Source organism: Pinus tabuliformis, chromosome 5_2, assembly GCF_031772625.1.
Source record: "Pinus tabuliformis cultivar Carrire ecotype Pingquan chromosome 5_2, CPIR1, whole genome shotgun sequence".
NCBI classification, from domain to species: domain Eukaryota; kingdom Viridiplantae; phylum Streptophyta; class Pinopsida; order Pinales; family Pinaceae; genus Pinus; species Pinus tabuliformis.
In genome coordinates, this window is record NC_142306.1 from 1,013,725,805 (window position 1) to 1,013,735,963 (window position 10,159).

A 10,159-nucleotide genomic window follows, 5' to 3' on the forward strand; every position below is an offset into this window, starting at 1 on the left:
CCCTGGGCAAATTCAGAGAGGCAAGTGTCACAGGAGATGTTTCTAGAAGATTCCATGATCATCCACTTAGCAAACTATCTTTGCCATTTGTCTATTCTCGCTCATCGCACCCCACAGAAGGCCATTTTAGTATGCATCACACCTGGATAGTTTGGCAACTAGTATGCATCGCACCTTGCCCATGGAGCAGTCTGTATGGTCCAGTTTTGGCCAGTTCTGAGTAGTTTTCCAGGTGGAACTTCTGGGAAATGATGTAATCAGTTGACCATGATCCTTTAGGGTATGAAACAACACTTTTAGGGACTTAAGGAGCCCTTAGTTTATGGACATATGAGTTTGGGGTTGCAGTGCCCAAATATGTCTATAACACATAGGTGAAGGAATCTATTAGAAAAATCCTCAATTAAACCACTAGGCTTCATTCTTAGTTGATTAATCCTTTTAAGAACATCTCGGTAATCATACCTATCAAAGGATTGATGAAGCTCATTAAGGAATTGATCAAATGAATGAATGGAAGTGAGTGGTAGGGTATGACATCATCAGTTAACTCGACCTTCAAGACTGAGTAAGAAAAGCACATAATCAAGATCTTCACAATCAATTTCATAAGATTCAAAAAACTTGAAAAACTGAAAGGTATGCTTCGCTATGGATGTATCAACCTCACCATCAAATTTCAATTGTGACAATTTATAAAGACGTTCATTAGGGATTAAAATTTTATAAACGGTTCTATTGTAAAAACACCCCTGGAGTATGATTTTAGGAAGATCCATTTAATATAAGAGATTCAAAATAAACTCAATGGGAACAACTTTTCATCTATCCCTCCTTCTAGCACCAGAATGTTGACGGTGTTGGATACCTCCAACATACATGGGGTCTCCCCGATGTGAAGTTCCAATTAGACCTGACACCATTTGGAGTAGGATCCCCATTAGAATTATCGGCCCAACCACCATAACACAAAATTTTTCCTTGGTTTCAATGGATAACATAAGATATTATAGACATACCTTTTAATAAACAAGTAAGATGACTTTGTGAAACACCAATTTCAATGTGTAAAAGGTGGCCTTCATGAGAGGGGAGAAAAGAATGAGTATATAAAAGGAAAGTAATAGTACTATCCTAATAGAGGCACACGAGAGAAAGGAAGCATTCATTAGTTATCTAGTGAAATAGTTATCATAGACACAATGATCATTAAAGAAAACACAACACACATTCAACAAGATAAGCATGAAATCCAATGAAGTAGTACAATTTCTTTAGTACAGGTGAAAATAACATATACTGAAAACACCCAAAGAATATTCTTACAATATTCATGATACATGCATGAAAATGTTTTGGATCAATGATCTTCACTTATTAAGTGAAAGATCCAAGTACACAGTTATGATGGTGTGTCACTAGATCCAACTGTGGAACATTAAGTCACCTCTTACTTCTCCAAAAGAATAAACTTCTCTCTTATTCCAAGTTGAAGAAGCCAAGGCTAGCTCTCCAAATCTAAGACTCCAAAAATCCCTTTGCAGGAGTTATGGGGTTTCTTTTACAACACGAGGAATGACCTTTCATTTCCCCCTATGACCCTTGATTTATGCTCATGAATCTTTGACTCCTAAATTACCTTTGAACTTCTATTGACTCTTTGGTCCAGATGCTACCTTTCACATTCCACATGTGACTCTTAGACTTCCACACATGTACATTTGTCATTTTCCTTTTGATAATACATCATTACATTCCACATCATGTGGCAAGACACATTGACACATATGACATTGTGATGACACTTGTACAAGCCACAACTTGACAATGATGACATGGAGCTTCATGATGATGTGGCAATGTCAAGCTACTCTTATCTTTGTTTTTGTGTCTTCAATATTCATGAAAGATCTTCTTTGTTCTTCATCTTCACCCTCCAAAGGATATTTGATCAATTAAGGGGCCTTCTGAGTTATCATGAAATGTCATCAGTCTATCTTGGTTCAAGATCTCTCCATGTATTCATTTTGATTCCTCTTTGTGCTTCTTCTTTCCAAGTGCTTCCTTGTTCCTTCTCCTTGACATATTCCTTGAGCTTATCATCTTGCCATGTTGATGTTGTAAACATTCCAATGAAGGTCACTAATGACAAGGAAATATCAGTCCTAAAATCATCTATTATATCCCTACTTTACTCATGGAAGAAGTTGCTTGTGATGGGCCAGTGTGAGGACTGAAAGGGGAGGCTTACTTGGGATGGTGCAGTTGATTTTAGCAGTGGTTGGGGAAGGCACCGCTATCATATAAAACTATTCCATGCACTATGAAGAGCATCTCCTAGGGTCCTATGTAGTAGGCAAGCACAAGGGACAATGAGATAAGCTTGTTGATTGAAACTGTGACATACGCAGGGCTCAAGGGAGGAGGACATAGTGATAGCACAGTTGAGCTTCACAGTGACTAAGGGAGGCCCTGATTGTGGACTAGAACTGCGACATGTGCTCAAGAGGCAGGGAGGGATCAGTGATTTCATAGTGAAGGAGTCTAGTGGACAAGGGTTGATGGATTATTGATTAAAACTACAACATGTGCTATGGCTGAGAGGCGGGCTTAAGGAAGAGCGCAATTTTCATTAGTAATGATCTAGGAAAGGATACATTGTCCACTAGAAATGTGACATGCAACTAGGAAGGCAAGTGAAACAAGGCATGGTGCAATGAGGGGTTGCAGTCAGTAGTCATAGTTGGACTAGGTACTGCAATTGTGACATGCGATGTACTTGAGAAGGAGGCTTCTAGGCTAGTGAAATTTACTTCTACAATAGCTAAATGTTCACTAGAAATTAGGATTCTCATTTTCCTCCTCAAATAAAAACATTCTACATTGATTTCTCGTATCTTGTCTTCATATTCAAGATGAAATGATTTACAACTCTTCTTTGAAAATGAGCTTGTGCTACTATCCCTATGCCTTTACATAGTGGGTGACTTACTAGCTTACATTCATGGGATTTTGTTCACAATGGATGTGTGTGCATACTTTGTTAGGAAACATCACCTTCCATTTTAGTTTTTGTGTGCACCACAAATACTACTTTACTACAAGTGAATTTAGGGAATTTACAATTCAAATCCTTGCATATTTTCGGGCCAATATTTGACTCTTCTTTTCTTGATTTTTCCATCTATACTTTGTGTATACACTCCTTTAATGTGCTTTCCTTTTATGAGGTACCTCTCCTTGTAAGAAACATTATCAAGAACATCCTTAAAGATACTTTAACTCTAGTTGAAGTTTCCATGCCTTTATCAATGTGATATCATGTTATAGTTTAGGAAAACACACATAAATGCTAGTGATGATTTTTTTTAAATTTTGAATGATGGAATAATTTTGTATTGGTGAGATGTATACTCTCATATTTATTTGAATTAAATTTTCAGATATATATTTTTCTGAATTGTACTAAATTTTTATATGCTAAACATGGAAGAACAATAACATTGATTATTTTATTATATATTTTTTTAATTTTTTAAAATGCCAAGCAAAAACCTCACCGAGAAACCCAATAAATGCTTCCCCTCAATTTTCACAAATGACATCCTTAGTAACCCCATTGACATTGTAACAACCCTTGTGAAAATTCCATGTAATAAAAGTTAATAAATGCAAAATAAGACCATAGATAAGGGACACTTATTCCAATCTAAATGTTGGGCAAATATATCCTAGTGCGCATCACTAGATGTGTTTATGGCTAAAGGAAATTAGCAAAGGCAAAGTCATTAAAAAGGACAAAAGGTATTTTTGGCACATTTATTTATGAAAATAAAGGAAAATTAGGAAAAAATGGATGTGAAAGGTCACAGATTGCATGTGAGGAGGAAATTGAAGAAAATATAGGCCTAATTGATAAAAAGGTTTCTGAGGATTAGTTACAAAGCTTGGTTAGTGTAAGCTAGGTAACTATAGGCTTGGTCAGTGTAAGCTTGGTCAGTTTAGTTTTGGAGCTCTCTCATTATTCTCTCTCTCTCTCTCACTCTTGGACACTTAGAATTTTCGTAGAGCACTATAGCTTTGGAGCAAGGAAGGAAAAGCAAGAAAACGGAAAGGAAGGAAAGCAAGGATCAAGCAAGGAAGAGTAGGATCGAGCAGCTTCAACAAGAATACTTGTAGGTAACATATTGCATTTACGATTTCATGCATGGATCTGCATGTTGGTGTATGGTTCTCTCGCTATTTGTGGCATGTTTTTGTTGGGTTATGACAGTGGTTTTCGGCCTAGCCTTTCCTTCTTAAGGATGCCATGTTTTGTTGGGATGTTGATCTAGGTTTTTAGCTTTTGGAGTTGTTGGATGGGTTTTAGAATCCGTGGTGGAGGTGGTCTAAAGGTTCATTCGCAAAGGCGTAGGAATCCCTTGACTGGTTTTGGCGGGATACATGGTAAAGCCTAACGGTGGAGTCTCGGTTTAGGGCCCAGTGATCTTGTGTGGATTGCAATAAAGCCTAAGAAACTGGTGTCTCAGTTTAGGGCCTCATGATCTGATGTGGATTGTGCATATTTTTAATGTAGATTCAAACTACATATTGTGATATGCTAAAACAATTTACTCGAATCTACTCTACTCATCAACGGAAACAAAAATTGATTGATTAAATCACAAAGAAAAAAAGGAAGAATTTCAATCACACATAACACAATAATTTATCTAGAGAAAGCCTCAGCTAAAAACCCTGTTATTTGTATATTGCATTAACCAGAAGATCTCAGAAGAAAATGAAATGCTTTTTCAACCCGAACAATATTTGCACAAGTACAATCTCACTCACTACTTCACAAACCATCACAAGCCAATACTTAGCCAAATATTCTACCTTCCAAGTGCCTACTTACTTGTATTTTTCCCTTGGTAATTATCCCATATTTAATTGGGAAATTCCTCACTCATAACTATGCAATTCATCCATATGCCTTCCTCTAATTGCACACATCACCAGTTTAATTTAGATGATTTTACAACTGATAGTGCATTGTCCCTGAACTCTAATCTCAACTGGGTCTTCCTCTGAACTGACATGCATGAGTTATTTTTGAGTGAATAATCAGTTATTTGATTTATCACTGTATGTGAATTAAATCCAAATTAATTCACTTGACCACTCACTAATTCCTCCAATAGTTAGAACTAGTTTAATTGAATTTAACTCAGTTAAACTAAATTAAATGATTACAACTCAATAAGAACTCAACCTGGGACCCTAAAATTTAGGGATCACTCAAAATGACTCTAGATAGACTTCCAACTTGAATTTACTAAGTCAAGTAAGTCAACTTAACTTAGTTAACTGCTACAAGTTTTTATGAGAATAGAATTACAATTTAATTCCCAATTTAATTCAAGGACAAAATAAATTTGGATTTTCTTGTTGCTATTTTTAACACTTCCTCTCAACAAGAAAGGGATTATCTGCAACCTCGATCCTCCCTCTATTAGACTCGAATTTTCATTTTGACAATGCCTTTGTCAAAATATCTACATCCTTCTCCTCTGTAGGAATGTACCATGGAAAATTTTAGGGGCTAATATTCACAAGTGAGCTAAATTTCCATGATTTTTCCAAAAAAAAAGATTCACCGATTTCCATTTTTTATAAAAAATATTCGCCCAAATTTTACAATATAAAATTATTTTACCTTAAAAGTCTTCAACAATATATAGAGTATATATAAAATCATTATAAATTTGAATAATTTTACAAATACATCAATAAACATTTTATAGTTTTCATATCAGAGATTAGTGAGATTCGCCAATGTTTTTAAACTTCAAGATAATTTTATATCCTTAAAATTTTCCCTAGAATGTACTCCGGCAACATGATTCTCCTCTGCACACCATCTCGTAGATTGTCATACCAGATGTCAATATGCATGGACTGATCATGGAAAACTAGATTCTCAGAGAGTTTGATACAACTATGATTGTCACAGTAAATCATTGTTGGGTCCATCTGTTGACCAAACAACCCAACAAGAATTTTCCTCATCTATATAGCCTCATCAGTTGCTTGAATAACATCCATGTACTCTGATTTTGTTGAACTGAGTGCAATTGATCTCTACTTCCTGTTGTACCAAGAAAATACTGAAGATTCCCCCTGATGTTTTCTTCCGATCGGATGGACTCCCTACCCAATCTGCATATGTGAAGCCTTGAAGCTTCACTCCCTATGTTTGTCTGTACCAAAGACCAAATTTACTGGTGCCTCTGAGGTATCCCAACACATGTTTAGCTACCTTCCAATATATTTTGGTTGGCTTAACCATGGCTTGATTAAGTTGGTTAACTGCATAACACATATCCAGTCATGTGTTCACTAAATACATAAGTGAACCCATAAGACGTCTATAAATAGTATCCTCCACTACTTCACCTAAAGTAACATCCTCCTTCCTCTAATTACTATCTAGAGGAGTTTCCATGGGTTTGTTGCTCTCCATGTGGAAATTATTTAGTGTCTTGTTGGCATACTTTCCCTGAGAGAAAAAAATTCCTCATCTCCTTGCCATACTTCCATACCAAGAAAGTAATGCATGAGCCCCACGTCCTTCATCTCAAACTCTCTTGCAAGATCCTCTTTGCAAGAATTAATCAACTTATCATCACCTGTCAGAATCAAAGCATCGACATATAATACAATAATAAACATTTTACCTTCAACCACAATATGGTAAAGGCTCGCATATTCTTCACTTTTGGTGAAGCCCAACTTGATGAAATAGTTGTCAATCCTGGTGTACCAAGCATGAGGTGCTTGTTTCAGTCCATATAGAACTCGCTTGAGTTTTCACACATCTGAATCTCTGTTGAAGGTCTCAAATCCTTCCATATGCTCAATATACACCTCTTACTCAATCATGTGATTGAGGAATGTTGTCTTTACATCCATCTGATGTATCTTCTATCCCATATGCACTGACTATGATATAATAGATCTAATTGATGAGTGCCTTGATACAAGAGCAAAGGTCTCATCGTAATCAATTTCCTCCACCTTATAGAACCCTCTGGCCACAAATCTTGCCTTGTGTTTCTCCACAATCCCATTTGCTGCTTGCTTTACCTTGTAAAGACATCTGGAGCTCACGCCTGACTTATCTACTCGTCTTGGGACCACCTCCCGAAAACTTTTTTTGATAATGGAGTCATACTCCTAAACCATGGAATCAACCCATACTATTTATTACACTACTTCCTCAAATGAGGATGGCTCAATATCTACACTTTCACTCATGAGAGCCATGTAGCCAATGTACTACTCTGGTGACCTCCTCTTCCTGCACTATGATGTGGGTTCTCCCACATTCACTCTAGCATCATGCAATAACCTATCAGCCTCTCTGGTGTGATTTCTCCCATCTCTGGAAGTCTTTGCATGAGTGGGTGATTCTACTCTCTGCTCCTCTACATGTTGATGCTCCACATCATCGTGAGGTTCATCCTTTGGAGCTAAAAGCTCCTCAACTACATGTAGTTGAATCTCCCTCTCAAGGGAACATCTCATGGCCTTCTCTTCATCGAAATTTACATCTTTACGAACCGTTGTCATCCTATTGGATGACAAGTAGACTTGATAGTTTTGAGGTGTATCAGTGTACCCCAAAAATATGCCCAACTCAGTTTTTGGTTGTATCTTTTTCCATGCATCCTTGGTAACATGATAGTAGACTGATGAACCAAATATCTTGAAGTGTCCCACATCTTGTATCTTCCCTGAAAAATCTTCTTCTGGTGTACTCATCCAAAGAATACGATGAGGGCTTCTATTCTACAAATAAACAGTTGCATTGCATGCTTCGGCCCACAAGTGCAATGGTAGGCCCTGATCATGTAGCATTACTTGTACCGCTCCCACAATACTTTTGTTCTTCCTTTCAGCCACCCCATTGTGCTATGGGTTATGAGGTGTTATCAACTCTCTTTGAGTGCCTTCTCAAAGGCAGAAGTTATTGAATTCATTCAACACATATTCTCCACTATTATCGCTTCTGAGAGCTTTAAATTTCCTTCCAGTATCCTTCTCAACATTTTCTTTAAATTCAAAAAATTTAGTGAACGTCTGATCTTTCTTTTGCATGAAGAAAATTGAGCACTTATGAGAAAAATCATCAACAAATATTACATAATACATGTGATTGGTCTTGGATGCTGTCAAGAATAGTCCACACACATTTGAGTGAACTTGATCAAGGATGGCTTGCACTCGACTATCTTTATGATGAAAGGAAGCTTTGGAGTAATTCCCTAATGTACACCATTTGTGTGTGTCTCTCTGTTCTAGTGTACCTTTGGGAAGTCCTAATGAAGGTGAAATCTAGTTCGAATTGTGAAGCAATAGCTTCACCTGGTACTCCTCCTAATGGCTTTTTACCAGCCTTCATGTGTAGACACTTTGTAGGATAGTGTCCCAGCTCGTGATAGTGAAAACACTTGATTTTCAAAATGTCCTTCTTCTTTCCGCCCTGACTGGAATTTGATTTAGAATGGGATGACCTTCCCTTCCCTTTCTTTGTCTTTTGAGCTAAGGTACAATTCTTCTCATCATCATGCTTTGATGAGGATCCATCTCTAGTGTTCCGTTGAATCTCTTCCTATACCAAGTCGTACCACAATCGCTCCCACTCTGGTAGCTTCTCCCTCCCATTAACTGAGTCCTAGTAACTATGCTAGCTCTTGGGAAGTCCTAGAAGCGCTAGGCTCACCATATCATCCTCTACAACAGAAACCCTAACATTTCAAGCTCATCCCGACATTGGGTGAACTTCATAAAGTACTTCGGAATTGAGTCACCCTTATCCATCTTGATCTTTCTGATATTTTCCTTCAATTCCATCTTCGTGTGGTCACTGCTATGTTGAAACAGGTCCGTCAATCCCTTCCACATTGCAAAATGGGGTTTCTTTACTGTGGAGATTTGAGACAATATGATCTCGAACTCCTTCTAGGATAATCCTTCTCGCACACTTTCTCCATTATGTCAAATCTTTAGCATAGGCTTCAGGATATCATGATCTATGAATTCCTCCAACCCATTATCTTCCAACATTTCCTCCATCCTATCCTTCCAAACTATGTAATTCGAGCTTCCCTCAAGGGCATACTCAAGTCTCAAACTGTAGAACGACATCCTGCTGGCCCTGACGTATGAAACTGAAAATTTGATTTCACCTACACAACAAACTTGTATTCTCCTATTTTATAGTGATTTTAGCTCCAATACCATGTAGATTTTTAAAGTAGATTCAAACTTCAAACTGTGATATGATAAAACAATTGACTTGAATCTACTCTACTCATTAGCGGAAACAAAAATTGATTGATGAAATCACGAAGCAGAAAAGGAATAATTTCAATCACACATAACACAATAATTTATCCGGGGAAAGCCTCAACTAAAAACCTTGCTATCTATATATTACATTAACTAGAATAACTGAGAAGAAAATAAAATACTTGTTCAACCCAAAAAATCTCTTCACAAGTACAATCTCACTCACTGCTTCACAAACTAGATCAAGCCAATATTTATCCAAATCTCATGCCTACCAAGCCCCTACTTCCTTGCGTTTTTCCCTTTGGAATCATCCCATATTTAATTGGTAAATTCCACACTCATAGCTATGCAATCCATCGATAGGCCTTCCTCTAATTGTATGCATCACCGGTTTGATTTAGATGATTTTACAACTGATAGTACATTGTCCCTAATCTCTAATCTCAACTGGGTCTTCCTCTGAATTGACATGCATGAGTTATTTTTTTAGTGAATTATCAGTTATTTGATCAATCATTGTATGTGAATTAAATTCAATGTAATTCACTTTACGACTCACTAGTTCTTCCAAGAGTTAGAACTAGTTTAACTAAATTTAACTCAGTTAAACTAAATTAAATAATTACAACTCAATAATAACTCAACCCAGGCCTGTAAAATTTAGGGATCACTCTACATGACTCTAGATAGACCTCCAACTTGAATTTATTGAGCCAAATAAGTCAACTTAACTTAGTTAACTACTACAAGCTACTATGAGAATAGAATTACAATTTAATTCCCAATCTAACTCAAGGACAAATTAAATTAGGATTTTCAT